The following is a 20,266-nucleotide window of genomic DNA, read 5'->3' as shown; positions in this document are numbered from 1 at the left end:
TCATGTTTAAGTAATCAGGTGGACTAATTTCAAATACTAAGTTTCATATTTTTTTCCTTTGTTTCTTTGATTTAAGGGACTAATTAGTAAATTCCCCTACTGAAACCTATTGCGGGAAAAAATACCAGCATGATTTATGTTAAGAGGAAAAAATTCATGATAGCTTAAAATTAAATTGCTTTGAGATCCGACCAAACCAAAAGCAAGGGCGGAGCCCTTTGTGGGCTAACCCAGGTCCAAAAAAAAAAAAAAATTCCTACTACTATATTCTATCAGTTATAGCCCAGTTTAAGTTGCCCAATCCATGATAAATGGCCCAGCCCACTACCCCAGCAAACCAAAGCAAGAAGACCAAACTTTTCAGCACTGCGGGCGTGTGGCATACACGAATACACTGATACACAGGTATGTGTATGTGTACCGAAAAAAAAAACCTTTTCAGTTTTTAGTTATTTTCTTTTTTCTTCAACAATGTTTTTTTTTTTTCTTCCCACTTTTTTAATCTTAGTGGAGATTTTAAAAATAAAAAATAAAAATAATTTCAACATTTTGTTTATATATTGGTAATTGGGTTTTTTTTTTTTAATATTTTTTATTATTGTCTGAAAATTTTGAATATTGGTTTCTTTACTTCAAGTTAAATTTTGATTGTCTTGTGTTAAATCATGTTGTTGGATCTGGGTTACTTCATATTTGGATTTCTTAAAAGAACTAATAAATTTTTTTCCCCAGTAAATCATTTTCACTGCTTGAATTTTTTTTTCAAATCCTTGCTCCGCCCCTACCAAAAGTTGTCCTTTTTGTAGTCGGGGCCACTTTGCCTACTCGAGGTGGCACACTCGGATACTTTTAGACTAAGAGCTCGACATGACACTGAATCAAGGACTGTGTGTAACTCTAATACTAATTATAAGGAGTCGTGTTTCGCGATTCGACTCAAAAACTTAAGCTATTAGGTAAGTAGGGGACTAACACTTAATCTATATATACTCATTAAAATTTTTATTCAGATCTGATGTGAACAATTTCCACTTGTAACACCTAGGCCTGAATATCATATTTCATATCTAGTGGTAACTTGTTTGACAAAGCTATTGGACACAGGATGTTCTGCCACAAATTCTCAACCTTTTACTGAAAAGAAAAATAAGCAAAAACTCCGGCATGTTTAGAAAAAAAAATTTAAACTCCGGTAATTTTATTACTTTATTTGTCATATGAAATATTTCAATATTACAAAAAAAAATATTAGGAATGTGCTCACAGTCTACACAAGTAAATATTGGCCCATTTAAAACCTAACCTCAATAGTTGAGTTTGAGATTGACTCATTTTCTTGATTGAAAAAAAAAAAAAACACAGATAGTATCACAAGTCAAGCCGAGGTACTATGAATTGCTCCGTCCATTTGCAACTCTATTTTTATTTTTCAAATCGCTTTTTTGCTGTGGACAAGGAGTATGTGCAGCTCTATTATAGTAGCACATGTAATTACTACTTTATAAAACTTTTTTAGAACTCCCAAATATATATATATTCTTGCTGTGGACAAGGAGTATGTGCTGTTTCATGTAGAAACAATTTAAAATTGCTAAGCATAATTCTCAAATAAATATGTTATAAGACAGTTACTGCTGAAAAAAAGTTTGGTTGGCCCCAAAGAAATAGCAATTTCAATAAAATCATATTTAATAATATTTTATTCCCCCAACCCCCCCAAACACCAAAAAAGAAGAAGAATTCACACTCTTGTTAGCCCATTCAAAATTAGGGCCCTTAAAAATTTGGTGATTAAATTCGAAATTGAATATAACCTTTTATTATTTTATGTGTATATTAGTGTGTATTTCAGTAATTAACTCTGAAATTAAATGCGGTCCTTTACTAATTTTATGTGTTAATATGTATGTAGGTCAGTAATTACTTTGAAATTAAATGCAATCCTTTATTATTGGGGTAGATAATATATTTTTGACGAAATTTAAATAAATATAAGTTAGTTTTGTATTACTTTTATAATTGATTTGATTTAAAAGGAAAATGCTTGGGTCTAAATTTGAAGTCACTTTATCTATTGATTTGATTTAAAGGGAAAATGCTTGGGTCTTAAAAAAGAATATATATATATATATATATATATATATATATATATATATATTTTACTTTATTATGAGGGATGGTAGATGTAAAATTTGAGAGAAACTAATAAATCGTATTTTTTTTTTTTTTTTTGGTCTTTTAAACAATAATATATTTTATGTGATTATTTTCTTATTTTAATAAAAATTTCGCACTTTTATAAAAAAAATTTACCCCTGTGAATGCTTACATAGAAAAGATCTTACATTTAAGTTCGTCTAGAACCCCTCAAAATTTTGTCAAGCATAAGGCCGGCCCTACCCTATTGTATGGAGATGTAGTAGCTTTATTCTAAATAAAATTAATGTTCTAGTACAAACAACAGAACAATCCATTTTATTATGTAAATCCATCACAATGTTAAAGACTTTGGGAATGGGTTTTGATTGATCGAAAAGAAGAATATACTCCGATCGATATGCCCTTAGGCAAGGCTAAACATAAAATCAATAGATAAAGTGCTAAAAGCCGAAACCAAAAAGGTAGTTGATCTAGATGTGTTTCCTTAATCCTACTTCTATATGTTATGAGGAGCCAACACCCCATTCATGCATGAGAAGACTCTCATATTACTATTCGAAAATAAAGAGGCAATTTAATTGATCAAGTCACATTTCACTGTTACAAAAGGCAAGATGTGGATGTTCTCGTTGATAAGCCAGTGACTCTAGGATGCTTATTACTATATATATTACATGCAGCTGGATTTACACAGGAAATCCGAGGCAGACAATTTTTTTTTTTTTTTTTTTCCTTTCTCGAGGCAGACAATTCTACACCACAACAAAGCTTATATATATGCAGTTGAACAAGTGCATGCATGTTGTACACTAAATTATTTAATTATTATTTTTTAATTATACTCAAATAGTAAATAAAATATTATTTTATTATTTTTAATTATACTCAAATAATAAGTAAAATTAAAAATATATTTTATTATACTCGAATAGTAAAATTAAAAATGTCATTTTATTATTTTATTAATTTTCAATTATACTCAAATCATAAATAATATATTAATTCATTATTTTATTAATTTTCAATTATAATCCAATAGTAAATAAAATATTATTTCATTATTTTTCAATTATACTCATACAGTAAATAAAATTTAAAAAATAGTTTATTACACTTGAATAGTAAAATTAAAAATGTTATTTTATTAATTTTTAATTATACTCAAATAGTAAATATAATATTATTTTATTATTTTTAATTATACTCAAATAATAAATAAAATTAAAAAATATATATGTTTTAATACAGTCAAATAGTAAAATTAAGAGTGTTATTTTATTATTTTCAATTATACTAGTAAATAAAAGAGTCAATTTAAAAATAAAATAAAAATATTACCAAACATATAATTTTTTTTCAAAAATTCAACACGTTGCCAAACATATTTAATTTTGACAACAATGAATTGACAACTTTTCAAAACTTGCCATTTTCACGTGAAATCACACACAACCTAAAATGAAAACTTACAGCTTTACCACACAAGCCATTTATCTCAGTTTTTTCTAATTTTGAAGGGCTTCTCACCGTGGGAAATATCTCTGCAACGATGGCGAGCTCAGGGTTGGAAGTCGCACACACTATTTATGGCGTCTTAGGTATACACACATGGCTCTGCCTGTCTGTTAATTTATCCAGTGGATATATAGTTATATATGATGTGTTTGAATGATATATGATGAACAGTGTTTGATCTTCAGTTCTCTCTGTGCATGCACTTCAAATCTCGATCTTACTCTCTGTATATGCACACTATATATATTTATGTAAGTAATTTGTGATTTTTCATCCTGATGGATGATGAAAATTAAGAGTGCTGAATTGGATTTTGCTTCTTTTTTTTTTTCCCTCAAACCTATCTGTCTCTCGGTATCTACTCATGTAATATATATATGTGTGTGTGTGCGCAATGTAATATGTGCTTTATATGAATGACTATCAACGATTGCTGAACTAAATTTGTGTATTTGCTTTTCCGACCTCAAATCTCTTTGATCTCCATATATGCATAAACATTTATGTGTGTATAAAGATATTTGTACGCAGTCTGTAGTTTGTATGTAAACGAGGTTTACACCATGATTGTTGAATGGCCAACTCCATTTCTTAGAAGGAGAAGTATATATATATATAATCTCTTATTTATGTCAATGAGGATGAAGAGTTGAACCACAGTAGTTTTTTGATATTTCGCTGGATGAATGGTACGTGGTTTAGACTCTCAACATGTCCATTTGTATCCATGACACATGAAACTAATTGCATGATTGTTTTAATTGTCATATCCATTTTTAAAATTTTTTTTTTTATTATTGTTGTTATTATTATTTTGCTGTTAGTTTACTTATTATATGCAAGTTTATTTTTGATTAAGATGTGCCTCAATTGCCTTATTTTATTTTATTTTTAATTTTTTCTTGGGTAAATTCAATAATTTATTAAAGCAAAGGAAAAAAAAAAGTTACGTGGAGCATACTCCACGGGCCTACAAAAAAGTGCCCACAAGCCCATGGGCTGCAGACTTCCACTGGCCCAATTAGAACTGGTGGAGACAATTACTACACTAGCTGGGACATTACTAATTGGAATGCTAGCTAAAGGGCTGAGTGGTAGTAGTTCTTCATTGTATGTTGGTCTGATCCTATGAGATTTTTGAAAAAAGAATGAACTCATGTTGAATCAGTTTGGGCTCATGGGAGACTGAGTTATCATCAGTTTTGACACTGTCGTTCAGTGTGTTCTGTTGTGATCTCCTAAAGCCAGTGAACTTTTGCTTTCTGTTGTGATCTCCTAAAGCCAGTGAGCTGAGTAGTAGTAGTTCTTCATTGTAGGTTTTGGGTGAATTTTTGTTTAACAAACCATGCTTTAGTGACTTTAGGACAATTGGTAGGTGAATGAACAAGGTTATTGCAGGATGGTTCAGGGTGTGCAGGCTTTGGTCCCTGGATAATTTGGTAGTTAAAAGTGGAAAATTAAGTTATATTTTTTTAAGTTATATTAAAAAAAGTAGTTGGCTCTTTGTCCAGGTGGGAGAAGTTGATTATTGGCAATAGGGAGAGATGAAGCAAGTGTTGGTGGGGAAGAGTTTGCATTAGCAAGCAGGTGTGGTAAAATGGCATTTTGTGAGTTGTTGATGATTGCTGCAAAACTGGAGGTGGTGGTTGTGCTGGGAAGGAGGTGTGGGAGGAGGCCCAGGAGGAGAAGGGAGGGAGGGACTGAGGGAGAGTCATGGGAATTTTCATTGTGTTTATCATATCATAAACTGCCCTTGATAGCTTAGATTTAGATGTTTGTTAACTTTTTAATACATTAATGTTGCTATGTTGATATAATTACCAATCATCCTGATGTGAATTTCTTATATTGTTACATCAAATTGTTGTTTTTGTAGGATTGATGACCTCTTTATTCCTCTTTGCATCCCCTCGGTACCCTCTGTCTGCTATAGCAATTTATGTTACTTACTTCTTATACTAATTAATGGTATTGCATTGATATTAATTTAATTTCAGTCGCACAATGTGGCAAATTCACACCGAACACCAGGTACAAGACTTTAACCCTTATTCTTACTTGGCCATTTGGGTGAATATATTGTGCCTTCTGGTTCATACATTCACTTCCCGGATTTCATCCAGACATATGGATGGCTATTGTGAGTGGCGTGGGTATAATGGTGGAAATTGGATACTTGGTTGTGTTTCACTATTACAACGTCAATCACAATCGTCGTGTAAGTAGTAATGAAACATATCAATTAAGTTAAATGATCTTATTTACAGCATTTCTGTTTTAGTTCTATTACATTCATTTCATTTATTTTTCAATTTTCTTCTATTTTCAGATATTAATCAAGATTTGCTTCAGCTTCCAAATTCTTGCGGTGACCTTTATAGCTACCACTGTACTATGACTCACATGAGAGGAGGTCCAAGTTAATAGGCATTTTGGCCTGTATCACAGGGGTTATCATGTATACAGTCCCAGGACTAACATTGGTAAATCACTATGTCTTCTTAACTTATTAAATGCTAGCTAGCTTTTTATTTTTTATTTTTATTATTATTATTATTATTATTTTTTGACTTTTTGCTTGCATTTTGAAAAGTAGTGTCGAGCGATAACTGCAAATGATGTGAACGCCATGCCCTTGCTGCCATACTTATTAGCCGGTTTGGCAAATAGCCTAATATGGCTCCTCTATGCAGTCACTCAAACCAAGTACGACACTTTCATAGTGGTAAGTAATTAATATTTACTACTGTACTTAATATTGAAGGTGTATTAATGACTGTGGTTTGGTGTTTAATTTTGATACTAACTTCTTCTTTAATAGATTGGAAGTGCTAGTGTTGTCAAGTTTCGTGCAAGTGGGAGTCTATGTTTGTTGCTGCTACTCTCAAAATGAGAATGCACAGGCTGATGGTGGATATATGGCGGTTAATGATGCGAATGATTGTTAAACTTTCTTTGGTGGTAGCAAATGGACGGGTTGGGTCGGGTTTGGGTAGGATTAAATATGAACGGATTGAAAATATGTTGTAGGCTTGTTGCTCATATTTAACCCGTTTGCAATGGGTTTGGATTGGGACAAAATGAGTTGGGTCAACCCGTAAGACCTAATGACCCATTTTCATCCTTTTAATTTTTTTTTTTTTTTTAGGGAAAAATTTATTTTAATTGCTATGGGTTGAAGGTAAGTATAAGTTTAAAAAATCCATTTAGTACATATATATTCTTCAATATTTTTTTTTTTTTAAAATATACTTTTATATTATTTTATGAAATTTCAACCTTCAACTCACATGAATATGGTAAAATTTGTATTAAAGTAGAAGAGAAGCAAATGATGTAAAAAGGCCCGATGATCACGCCTATATATATATATATATATGGTAAAATTTGTATTAAAGTAGAAGAGAAGCAAATGATGTAAAAAGGCCCGATGATCACGCCCTATATATATATATATATCGGCATTATGTAGAGACGTAATTTGTCAAAAAGAGAAAATTTTCAATTTAAATAGTGAAAGTTCATGTGCATATCTCTTATCATAATAATGTATTATTATTTTTTATAACAAAAATACAGAGATACACATATATATTTATATGTACATTTATATAAATAAATAATAATAATAAAAAATAAAAATAAAAACAATATCAAACTCAACAATATTTATTGATTTGTTTTAGAGAGAGAGAGAATTGAAGGAAAGAGAAGAAACTTCTAGAAAGAGAAACTGAGAGAAAGGGGATTGATGAAAAACAAACTTAGAGAGAGAGAGAGAGAGAGAGGATGGTTAGTTAGAGAATTTGAGAGAGAGAGAAATGGGGTGTGTGCAATGTAGAATAGATGTGTATTGTGCGTCTATGACGTGATGAGTAAAAAATTAAGTGGTTAAAAATTACCTAACCCATTTTTGACTCACCTTAAATATGGTTCACCCAAAACCATTAAAAAATGGGCGGATATGATCGGGTTAATAGGTTGTGACCCATTTTGACACCCCTACTTCCTTTGTGTAACAAGGGTCATTTGTCCTATATCGGATTCGGATGGGAAAGTGATTGAATATAAATGGATGAGTATGCAATACTACCTAACAGTTTGAGTTTTTGAGTAAATGGGTAAGCGTCCACCCGTTAAAGTTTGTTACTTTCAAAAAATAATACTACTACCACTACACTGTTTCACATTGTATTAATTGGAAATATAAAGGATGGAAGACTGCTTGCTGCATGACCAAGAGTTGGATCTGGACTTTGTACAACATTTTTATGTTACTTTCTTTACTTTTGGTCTGTTATAACCTCTAAATCTCTTGGTGCATTTGATTGCTGCAACTTTTAACCTTGGGGAATTGCAACTTTTTAAGAATGGTCCAACTTTGTCTGAACCATGTTCAGATTTTATTCCAATCATAAGTTAGCTTCATTCTAAATCTGCTACCACACTTGTAGTTTAAAATACGCAAATGTTATGCATTTGTTTGAATTTTGGTGCAAAAATTGGATGCTATAACTGAAGTTTTAAAACCCAAAGACGACTGACGTTTTGGATTAAGTTAAAATGATGAAATACAGATGAACATGTGCATTTGCTAAAAAAAAAATTTGCGTTCAACTGTTCAATTATATCAAAACGTACGAGTATGCGAGAAATGGATAGCAACAGCTTAGAAAATTAGTTTGGTCGACAGTTATCTAAAAATCAAGTAAATAATGCTTAATTCAAAACATGCTTTTGTAGCTCTCCAAAAATTGTTTTTGTTTTCAAAGCTCATATAGATTAGTATTTCCCCAAAAACTAAACCAAACGGGCTTCTTTGACTTCGGTATTATTCTATTAACACTCCAATTATATGATTTGTATATGCTTAATATTTGTTTACAAAACCTCAAATTAATAACTAGTCGACCTCTCCTGTAAAACTAGAAGCCGATCGACATGCATATATTACAAAAGAGGTGGAACACCAGCAACATGAACATGCATAAAGCAACTAGGAAGATCTACATGCATAAGTTACAAAAGAGGTGGAACACCAGCAATGAACATGCATAAAACAACTAGGAAGATCCATTAATCTGACATGCTGAAGAATTATTACCTAATTTACCTTAATAATCACCATGATTAAATTAATGTTCTAATACAAACAACAGAACAATCATTTTATTATGTAAATCCATTACAATGTTACAGACAAGACCAATAGCTAGAAGGCCAAAGAGCACAAACCAAATTTCTAAAAGTTGATTTGATAGAGGATGCTACATGACAATACACAGATTGAATAGTGTGTAAACACCTCATGTCATCCTTCAATTCCAGGTGTATATACAGCTAATGAGAAAGGGAAAGACCTTAATCAAAAGGTAAAAATTTTTGTAAAACCCCATCAAAACTTAGATATGTTTCAAAATGTAGTTGATCCAGGTGACAAAAATCCAAGTTTCATCAATCCTACTTCTATACGTTATGTGTAGCTAACACCCATTCATGCATGAGTCATGACAAGGACTGTCATAACTGACAACCATCCATTCAACAATTTTACGATTCAAAAAATAAAGAGGCAATCGTCACAATTACAAAGAGGCAGTTGATCAAGTCACATTTGGTACCAACCGTGCGTGCCTCACTGTTACAAAAGGCAAGATGAGGATGTTCTCATTGATAAGCCTGTGACTCTAGGATGCTTATTGCTATATATTACGTTCAGCTGGACACAACAATGCTTATATGCAGTCGAGCAAGTGCATGTATGTTGTACACTAAATTAGACTGTTCTAAAATTACAGAACCCCATTTATTTAATTCATGCAAGAGATCAGCAAAAGCCGAGAACATTGCGAGGGTCCAGCTGCCCATTGCAAAGTAGTGAGCTCTTGATGGCTCTTCCATTAACATAGTTTTGTAATCTTCATCGCCCAAATCTGGGAGAGCCTTGGCCTTTTTGTCCCAGGGATTCCATAAAATTGTACATCCACCACATGAAATTCACGTATGAGCAAGCAAGAAAGAGAAATCGAGACTGACAACAAAAGAGCTCTAAAACGAGTATAACAACGTAAACCTGCATCAGGAATACAAATGAAGCTTGTGACAATAACGGAGCTCTAATACAAGTATAACAATATAAACCTGCATCAGGCATGCCTTCAGTACAAAGGTTCTCTTCTTCTCGTGGTATATTATTGCAATCTTTGGTGGTGTGCTCAAATACACTCGACCGATCTAAAGGCCAAAAAACAATACAACTTCAAAAATGGTTGAGAAAGTTCAAATATTAAGAAAATCTTAATTCCAAATCACTAAAAACTAGATAAAATATAGAACCTTTAACTTATTCTATGGTAGTTAATATGCAATCCCAAGGTCCCGAGTTCAATCCTAATTTGCCAATTGTGAAAACACACCATATTGAGAACAAAAGCAGAGTACATGCTACATGGTACCTCATCATCAAAGGTAATTGCAAACTCAGTTACTATCACGATGACAGGGAGGTTTTACCGGGGAGAAGGAAAAAAAAAAAAAAGAACAGAATGACACCATAATCGTTGCAGTTGGGAAAAAAAGAAGGTAAATACTTGGCAAACCTGATATCCGAAACAGATAAGTAATTACGCAGTGGGAACGTGAATGAGAAGTCCTTGTTATCCACATTTCTCACACGGGAATCAGAGTGAGCTTGCCAGCACTAGAGAAATATGAAGCCGCAACTCAAATCTGCAGAAAACACCGTATATATTTTTTTAATGTCTAAATAAGTAATGATATACTAGCACATTATTATAATACCATACAATTCATACTTATGTGGCCAAATTTTCAGACTCTTCAGTAGACTTCAGAATAAGATTGATTATTAGCAGGAGTCAAAGGAGGACAGTTGTCCGGCGACCACAATCTATTCCTTGCAAATCCATGTTGCTCCAGTGAACCAAAATTTGCAAACTGGAATATTCACGTAATATCTATGTATGCTACGAATACAAAAGCAATATTATTGTTAATTTTGTCATCAGCCAACCTGCGGGAAGCAGATGGGTATACCTCCCCTGATGGATTTAGGTGGTTTCCAAACAGCTTGTCGAACATAGCAAGAACTCTTATGTAGTAGCTGAGTGTTAGTAACTCAAACAAGGACAGTTGTAAACAATTGCAAACTTGGTTTGCTGCTTCAAACAAGATTAGATTAGGGTTTCAATTAATACAAAAGAGAAATGTTTTTTTGATAAGTAGTACCAAAGTGGAACATAAAGATTAGTAAACCATGAAATAGAAAATATGCATATACATGTGAAGATTCATGTTCCCTTTTCTAATAGTTAACTTACTAGATAGTCTAGAGTGTATAATCTAAAGATCTTTAAGTATAGTTCCGCATCATTTTAACAAGGATTCTACAATCCACAATACATATCTTAAAATGAATAATCACATTATACTATTTACTATTATGTTAATTAATGTTGGAAAATCTAGCTTCATTACAATACTCACGAAAACTAAAAGCTTTATGTGAGGGCAATAGTTACATTATTTTCCCTCAATAGAGGTTGTGAAAATTGAACTACGGCAAGAATAACAAAATAATATCTATTAGATATTAATTGAGCGGGATTGGAGAGTGTCAGCCCTTAACTTGTACTCTCAGGTCTGCTAGCCTGTGCTCTTACTACTATATAAAGCAATGGTCTCTTGTGTCAAATTCAAATTATATAAAATAAAATAAAAGTATGAAATAAATTTAGAGATTCAACTTCTAGCTCTTAAGTGGAAAAAACACAATTCTTAAAATTCATAAGGAGAAGACATGGGTTATTCAAAATCAAAAGGCCGGTAATGAGCATTTTCAGAATTCTAGCACATAGAAAACGAACCATCTGGGCATTAGATGTCAAAATGGTTGTTAACTGTAATCTAATTAAATTTAAATTCCTCGGGTAAAAAGAATTGATTCACCTTGCTGCTTGTAAAAAGCAGTTCTCTTTGTTCATTCTTCCAAGAAATAACCTGCTCGCCATACAGAAGCACCTGGAACCAATTCATGTTGAATGAGATGGTGTTCAAACAAGCAGAGAATTCCTTTACAAAAATTATTTGGCAGATGAAATCAAGGGGGAGCAGTCAATTACTTAGTATTACAATCAAATTAAAAATATATGCGGAAACACGCATAATTAAGTTGACCTAATCATTGGGAATGGGGACATAATTCAATTTCTCACTAAAATACTCCCAACACAAACCTTGTCAGCTCCGGTAATGTGACAACTGATTAAAGATGAAAACATCTAATTACATCTCTAGATTGACTATATTTTTCATCACCTAATTAGCTTTCAAATGCCAATTTTGACTATCAACAATTCCACAAAAAAAAAAAAAAAAAAAAATTGGTTTTTGAAAACTCTCACATTGAATAAGTCTCTAATTGTATCAATCTAAAAAGTTCTTTCTTTCCAATCAAACAACATCACACAACCGTAACTCTCTGTCTCCTTCAAAATTAAACCAAAACAAGTATTTTACACATAAATTCCTAGCCTATCATTATATGTCAATTCCATCAAGAATATTAGAAAAAATGATGGAAAAATAACAAACCTCAGCCGTCGATCCTGTGGGCTCAGACAATATAACTTTGGGAGATCCACGGCCTACATGAATTATATTCATCGGCATCTAATTTGACCACAACCTTGCTCTACACAGAACAAAACAAAGCATATATACACGTACAACTATGCATGTATATAATCAACAATAACAATCAAGTGAAAAAGGAGCTAGCTCTTAAAACCTAGTTTTGATGCTAGAAACCCTTACGAACTACAGTGTAATATTAATTTGAATAAATAGAGTATCAAACATAAACAGATAATTAACCAAACTAAATAGACAAAAAATCAAACGAATTATAAAAAATTGAAGTGATGAGAATGGACTTACGTTTAAAGTTGTTATTAATTGTTTATAAGATGTTTTCGGCTTCGAGTTTGAAGAACATGCTGATGAGCTCTCTAGTACATGTCATGTATATCTAACATTTCAGAGAGAGAAAGAGTAGAGCGAAAGAGAGAGGATGGATGGGACCTGGTGAATAGGTTGTCCGTAGGAAACCAACTATATACGAGTATTATTCTCATCGGATGCCCTGTTTGTGCGTGTCCTCTTCAGTTCAAGAGTGGGTGTTGTCTTGGCACGTTAATGGATTAGTGCCATGTCAACAGAAAAGATCAGGTGTAGGGTTCCACTTGGTGTACCAGTTTCTTTTGAACCATTCTAAATGTAACAAGTTCTTTGGGCCTCCAACTGGGCTTTTTTTGTTGCCTTATGGCCAGTTGGTCCTTTTGTTCATGGGCTAATACACACACACACACACACACACACACTCATGTAAATATTCATTATACTTATTATAATTGATCTTAATGGTGCCCTGCATGCAATTAACCATCAGGTGCCCCATATCTTATACCTTATAACTACATAAAATTACAAAATCATCCCGGTTGAAAGCCAAGTCTAGATGAATATTCTTTACCTAACATGCACAAACCTGGAAAATTAATATAGTTAGGTTTAATTCAGTAATTTGTAACAGATTTTCAACCTAATAAAAGATATATATATCTATCTATATATATATATATATAAGAAAATCTGTAAAGGTGAACTGAACACATTCATCATTGGCATTTTAGCTCCATCTTTGCATGGCTCACCAAACTCCTCCATCTTTGCATGATTCACCAACTGAAATCCTATGTAACTGAAATCTTTATGTAAGTGCATATATAATGTGCACTTTTCTTTGTCATATGATATATCTCTACTGCGCGCCATATCTAATGCAAGACTTTTGTTTCATTCATTCATTTCAGTTCAGTTGTTCGTAGAGAAAACTTTTTATATATATATATAATATAGGGAGAGATGTCAAAATAAAGTTGTGGGTGTGGGGTGCTTGAGGAGGAAATTATGCCATGGTTGGTCAGCTTCTCACCTTCTACAAACGCATGGAGATCAACATTTCTCCAATGGGTGTGTGAGAAGGTGCCCGGCGGGGCTCCGGCGAACGTGACTATCGCCATCACAAGGCTCAGGAGCAAGGCAGCGTTCCCCCGGAAGCTCAGAGACGATGAGTTCAAGCACGTACATACTGGGATCTTGACGAGTTCGGACACATGCTGGCGGGATCTTGAAGGAGAACAGCGTCAACGGCATACTGTTCAACAAGGGGCTCAACTGCAAAATCACAACACACAACTCCGAATTCTCATACCCATTTCTAATGACATTTACACAATCACCCAATTCTCGGACCCTTTTCTAATGACATCTACACAGCTACCCATTCTTAGGCCTTTAGCCCTCCTTAAAGATAGATGTGGCAAAAGCCCAAATATGTCTTCTTTAAGGATTCTGTTGGTGAAAATTATGGCTGATTGAATGTAATTGCTTGATTTTTTATTATTTTTTTGATGAACTCTTTGATTAAACTCTCTCTAGCCTATATGGTCTTCTGTGATCCGATTTGGGTCTGGTGAGGTGAGAAGAAATTAGAGAGAGAATCTAGGAGGGAGGAAAATTTACATCCCATCCAAAAACCATTGGCATGGTGAGACTTCTCAAAAACTCAATGACTTGGGAGTATACATTAGGTATGCCAAATTTTGTTTTAAGCATTCACAACAATACCACAATCAATTTCTACATTTTAAAGAAATTTTCTAGGTTCCAATATAAAAGACAAAAATTAATAGAACTTAAAAAAAAAATCTTTGCAATGTCAAGCCTACGACAATAGACAATTTCTTCCAAAACTTCCCAGCTAATTCAATTCTGAAGTAAATTATATTCCCGTTATATTTAAAGCAGAAAACTAGTGCTTATCTACAATCTGAAAGTAAATTGATGTTCAGATAATAAATGCAAGATATAGTGGAAAGCTACTGTTCATCACTGAAAGGAAGTAAATAAGTCCAGGAATGCAAAGAACAGTATCATAATTGAGCAGAAACTAAAGGGAACTATAGCAAATGTGGGGACAGAAAATGTTTCTCATTATAAAATATTCTGTGGCAACCAACTCTCATTATAAAATACCAAACTGAAACTCATTTACCTATTTTCAGTTGAAGCCAAGCGATCAAGCAAGTCATTTAATTGCTTGATTGTTAGTCCACCAGAAGTGATCCCCTGCCTGCGTTGCAGCACCTTGTGCACAAATAAAAGAAAAAGAAATGTTGCAAAGGTATCATGGCTTGGTGCATTGATAAATGTTTGAACTGTCAAGTGGAAGAAAGAGGAGCCACTTTGTGCAAATAATGTCAAATGTTAAGTTTATATCCGGTATATCCCTCCCAACACCCTTGATTAAAACCACCACTAGGTGTCATGCATAAAGCAACAATGTTCAATGATGTCTATGTTGGAAACATGATATCAGATCATGTCGTCCAACTTAAAGCCCACCAGGTGAATGTTTGTAACATACAAAGCCATTTCATGTTGTTCTATGTATAGTTCCCATAGAACAACATTCCAAAAAAATTATAGCAGTTGAGCATCCAAAAAACAGTAAGACTTTAATCCTTCAAACTCCAAAGTCCAAACTGGCCCTTAAGAGCTCATCTATAAAGCAAGCATGTCTCATTCAGTAACCCATAACATGATCATAAAGCCTTTGTAATAAAAATTAGCATAAAAGCCTGATTAGGGATGATAACTACATCCTTAAACTTGCTCGTAAACAAAAGCACATGAGTTTTCACTGATTAGCCACCTTTTTACGATAAATCAGTAAATTAAAATGATGTAGACAGGTAGTCAGGCCTCTTCAAATCAAGATAAACCATTATTCCCGTCCAATTTGATTTTAAGACGACTATAACAAAACTAAATATGCACCAAACACCAATATGGGTAGGATATGGCATATTAAGAAGCTCATAAAGGCTCAAAGAAGATTATGGCTGAAGCAAATCTTTTTCATTTTATCCCATTTTTGTGACTGTTCTTGTGATTGGGGAGTGTGTTAATGAAGTAATTGAAAATCACATCAAAATAAAATTATTTGATGCATGGTTCAAATCTCAGTAGAGTAACATGGTTTTATCTGGTTCATGAACCGGAGGGCAAAACAAAAAGAAATGAACACCAATGCCGAGCAGTCGGAAAGAAAAATAAACATCAATGCCCATTAGTGGGATGAGGCGCAAAACATGCAGATAGATGTATAAAATTTCATTATCTTCTACACGATCGATGAAGAAGCCATCATCAAAATGGGGCTCGACTATTCCATACCATACTGCTTCCTTGTGTATATATATACTCATAAATGATATTTGACAGATAGTAACTGTTATTCTTGGATGCATGCCTGGAGATAAAATTATTGGAGAGGATCCAGTTCCATTTGTAATTTTTGTGTCCAAGCATCTCCAAAGATGCATCCGAGGGTTAAAAATATGCCACACCATCATTTATTTCTTTTCCTTTTTTCCTCTTTTTTTTTTTTTAAATTGTATCCTGGATGAACATACATCATGTGCTTAATTGAGCAAGTATGAAATCAGATTTTTTTGAAAACCTGAAATTACCCTTTGGAATGACATAAAAGCCCCTCCCAATTTCCTATGTATTTTAACACAAAAGACCTTGTTTGGATGGGATGTAAATTCATTAAAGAGGTAGTAAACAATTAAGTATGACATACAGTTTCTACAGCATGACTTGAATAGGAGATTAAAGAAGGATGAAGGCATGTAAACTAAAAACGAAACCCAGCAATAATGAGATCATGCACCATAGGAACAAAAGATGATCATTGATATTTTTAATCAAATATTGCACAAAATGAACCAGATCAGCTGACCAAGAATCACATACTTATTCAATAATCAATAAATGTATGCACGCAAATATGAATGTACTGTATGTATGAGTATGAATAGTTTGCTTGAAAAGTATGTGGACAAAAAATTGCTCATTAACAATCAGGTACCTCACAGTTTGCATCACAATAAAGACATCAAGAGTTTTAGCATCTCCTTTTTAAGCATCTCCAAAAGTGTTTCCATTGCCTATCCCCTATCACAATGAACAAAATCAGAAGTAACACGAAATTGGTGGCAAAGAACTATTAAATGATACAATTAATTACATGATTGTTCACATTATGACTGACTCAACTTGAAAAATGTGGGCAGAATATAATTTATTTATTTGTTTTTGGATAGGTAGGGGATAATATTAAATTTATACCCAAGCAAGTTCCATTTACATTATCAAAGGTTATAAACAAGAACAAAGGTTCAAACCATGAACGTTTCGCACCTTCAAAAATTTATTAGATGCGGTTCCACACATCCATTTGGTTCACGAATATATAGTGCTATTTTTAGAAAGGTACAGCAGCAATGATCATGCAGAGTTTCCTTTTGAGGACAACAATTAGTTTGCTCAAAGGCATTAGGAAGCTCATCCTAAAGTCAAACTAGGTAGAAAATAAGGAGTTCAAACTATAGTTTTTTTCACCCATATCTGATCAAACTGAGTCATGCTGCCACCCGTTCTCCACAGAACAGGAATGCATCCTTCATCATGCCTATAGACAAACCAAGTGCAGTGCAGAATAGATGGCTAACTTTAGTTTATCACAAGAAGTTGATTGTGTTCCTTCTCTAGGCCGGACGCCATGTTGGGAGCGCCTAGGTGCTATAATGCCCCAAGTCATAATTTCTTAGTTTTGTGTATGCTTCCATGTAAACAAAACAGAAAAAGTAGAGATCAAAACAGCGTATGGAGGAGAAACGCAAAAAGGAATCAGTAAATTATTGCTATAGCTTTGCTGATGTTGGGGTTATCAATCAATCTCAACACATGGTTACAGTAAATCACTGAAGAGCCCAAGAGGGGGTGCACCCATTTATACAAAGGTATATAAACCATTAGTGCGATAAATAAAACTTTTTTCTTGCAGATGCATGTGGATGTCACTGTTCAACTCAACAGGAAAAAAATGCTCTTAACTAAACAAATAATTTGACACCTAAAAAAAAAAAAAATCATGCTAACAGCGCTAATAAAGTAAACAGGTAACTTGCCCTGTTAACCATATAAATTAAGCTTAATCTCATAACAGACTCACTATATAACAGAAATGTTTTCTTATATGAGCAGATTATATTCATTGTCACATTGATGGCAAGCAGAGTTTTATACAAATTCTCATTTGAAAAGCATAAAATTAAATATTTGAGATGATACCTCTACATTCCAAAGGTCAGCACATGCATGAATTGCAACGTGATGAACTGTTAACTCTTTACTCAGTAATCTGCCATGCTTTGTCTCTTGATGCTTCAAGTGATGACCACCCCTTGGACCTGCTCAACAAGCTCGGTAATCTTTTTCGGGAAAACGATTATTGAAGGGAGGTTATTTTATTATGAACAATAGCATACCTAAATATTGAAGGGAGGTTATTTTATTATTCTAGCTATAGAACGAGATCAAGAAGTTATATAAAGCAACCTATAAAGTAGATAAGTAATGCTTCAATTCACGGTCACAAGACTTGCTAAAGCAGGTAATTCAAATAAAAATGAGTAACTTACAGACCCAGCTGTGTGACATTAATTGAAGATATATATGACCAATTTAAAACAACAGTAATGATTAAAGAATGGATTATTTTATAGTTGCACTAGACTACATTTGAGATCAAGAGTTTGGATTTCTTTCCCACATTAGAGGTAAAATTTAGATAATCGACTCTCTTGAATTGCAGGGAGCATGCTTTGGAAATGGATATTAATAATCACCAGAACTTGGATTTGCATTCCTCTCATTTTTCTAGTTTTTTTCTCTTTTTTGGGTTGGGAAGGGAAGCTTGAGATAAATGTTAAGAACAATTACCATGAAAAACTAGCTCATGTCACACCCAATTAAATATGATTCTGCTCCCAAAATGCAATTTTATATTTAAACAAAACTAACCTGAAATTAGTAAGACCACTACACATGAATTTCTAGTATCTAATAATATGGGCTGACATAATAAAGAAACAAATGCTAGTTTGGTCACACAAAAATTAAGACCTTAGACAAAGCAGGATCATGTTTCTAAATCATACACATCCCTCTAAAAATAATGTCTGCAAAAGACACGGAAGCACACACACACACACACACACACACGTGTAGATTAATATGAATTTATACATACACAGATATATACACACATCTACATACACACAATGTAGATGAATATCAATTTATACATATACACACACATATATATATATGAGTAGTATTGAGAAAATGGAGAGACATTCGAAGTGAGAGGTAATGACGGTGTTGTACTCTGAATCATTGTTAGCGTCATTTTTCTTGGCATACTCTTCTGTTGAAGTGGCGAAGTGTCGACGCCTAGGGCTCGAACCAGTGATCGGTAGTGTCTTCCTGAAGAGTGAGAAATAAAAAAGGGAAAACAAGATCACATGGTGATAATAGAGGGTTTGTTTGGAGAGAGAAAACACACACTTTTCTCTCTCTATTTCCTATCAAGGAAATTAGGAATCGAACCCTTCGATATGTATGGTCTTCATTTCAGTTCTTCGGGACTGCGCATAAACCCTGGGTTTGGGATATGAGAAGATGGACACTTGGCTTGCGTAAGGAGAAGGGGTTTGAAAACTTTGTGCACCCTTAGTTGGGATCATATATGTCAAATTTCTAGGATAATTATTATTATTATTTTTTTATCCAATTTCAAGGATAATTCTATATCAGGTTTTTGGCTTGATAATTTTAAATGTCTTGTTGATAATTGGTTGAACAAAAGGTCATAAATTAGTAATATAGTGTATAAATATATTGAATTAAAATATTCAATTTAAAATTTCACCATTCTTAAGATTGATGTTGTGATATTTATTATTGTAATAACTTTTTAGGAACAATTACGAAGTACAGAGTAAAATTTTGTACAAATTCATGGTTTGATAATATGCATTTTGAAGTTATTTCTACAAGTTATGTAAGAATTTTAAGAAGAAAAGAAAAAAAGTAACTTTTTATTGTTCTTATTCAAAAATAAATAAATAAAAGTTGACAAAATTATTATAGAATTAGAGCAACCAAACTAAATCCAATTTTGTACAAAGTTTATTTAGTTTGGTCCCAATGACACAAATTGGATTAGTTTGTTCCCAATTACCTTATCCGTAAACAATAATATTAATTTAAGTGTCTCAAATTACATTATCAAGTTTTATTGTAACGCGTTTCGTTAGGGTCAAAGCTATTCCTTTGCTTTGGGCGGAGATAAAGCAATAACAGCTATTCCTTCGCTTGGGGCGGAGATAAAGCAATAACAGCTATTGGGCACCTGACCCCTCTCTTTATCTCTCTAGCTCTCTTTATTTTTTACTTTCACTCTCTATATAATATATATATCTCACACATGTACTCTGTCTGTACAGATAATGAGAAATGTTTTAATTGGTGTATTTTTCTTTACCTGACAAGATATAGTTGATTTATAATATTATAATGTGATATCACTGTG

General features: G+C 33.1%; 1 protein-coding gene and 1 long non-coding RNA gene across 7 annotated transcripts in view; one reads left to right on the top strand and one right to left on the bottom strand.

Annotated features, from left to right (window-relative positions):
- The window catches only part of LOC132315716 (bidirectional sugar transporter SWEET4-like), a 35,999-nt gene that overhangs the window by 3,854 nt on the left and 11,879 nt on the right, over positions 1–20,266 (top strand). The window lies entirely within an intron of this gene.
- LOC132315720 (uncharacterized) lies at positions 9,216–19,619 on the bottom strand. 6 transcript variants are annotated; one of them, XR_009483785.1, is made up of 6 exons: positions 17,962–19,619; positions 16,697–16,782; positions 14,813–14,904; positions 13,691–13,932; positions 12,289–12,388; positions 9,216–11,715 (listed from the first exon to the last, which is right to left on the bottom strand). It is a non-coding gene; the product is annotated as an uncharacterized LOC132315720 (long non-coding RNA). The 6 variants fall into 6 exon arrangements; XR_009483788.1 differs by lacking the exon at positions 13,691–13,932 and having other exon boundaries at positions 17,962–18,080; positions 19,060–19,428; XR_009483786.1 differs by lacking the exon at positions 13,691–13,932 and having other exon boundaries at positions 9,216–10,404; positions 11,644–11,715; positions 17,962–19,426.

This window comes from Cornus florida, unplaced genomic scaffold (assembly GCF_030987335.1).
Source record: "Cornus florida cultivar Cherokee Brave unplaced genomic scaffold, ASM3098733v1 CherokeeBrave_3.0.0_Hap2_Chr07, whole genome shotgun sequence".
Taxonomy (NCBI): domain Eukaryota; kingdom Viridiplantae; phylum Streptophyta; class Magnoliopsida; order Cornales; family Cornaceae; genus Cornus; species Cornus florida.
Note: the sequence above shows the minus strand (reverse complement) of the source record. Positions and strands in the feature narration are given on the sequence as shown.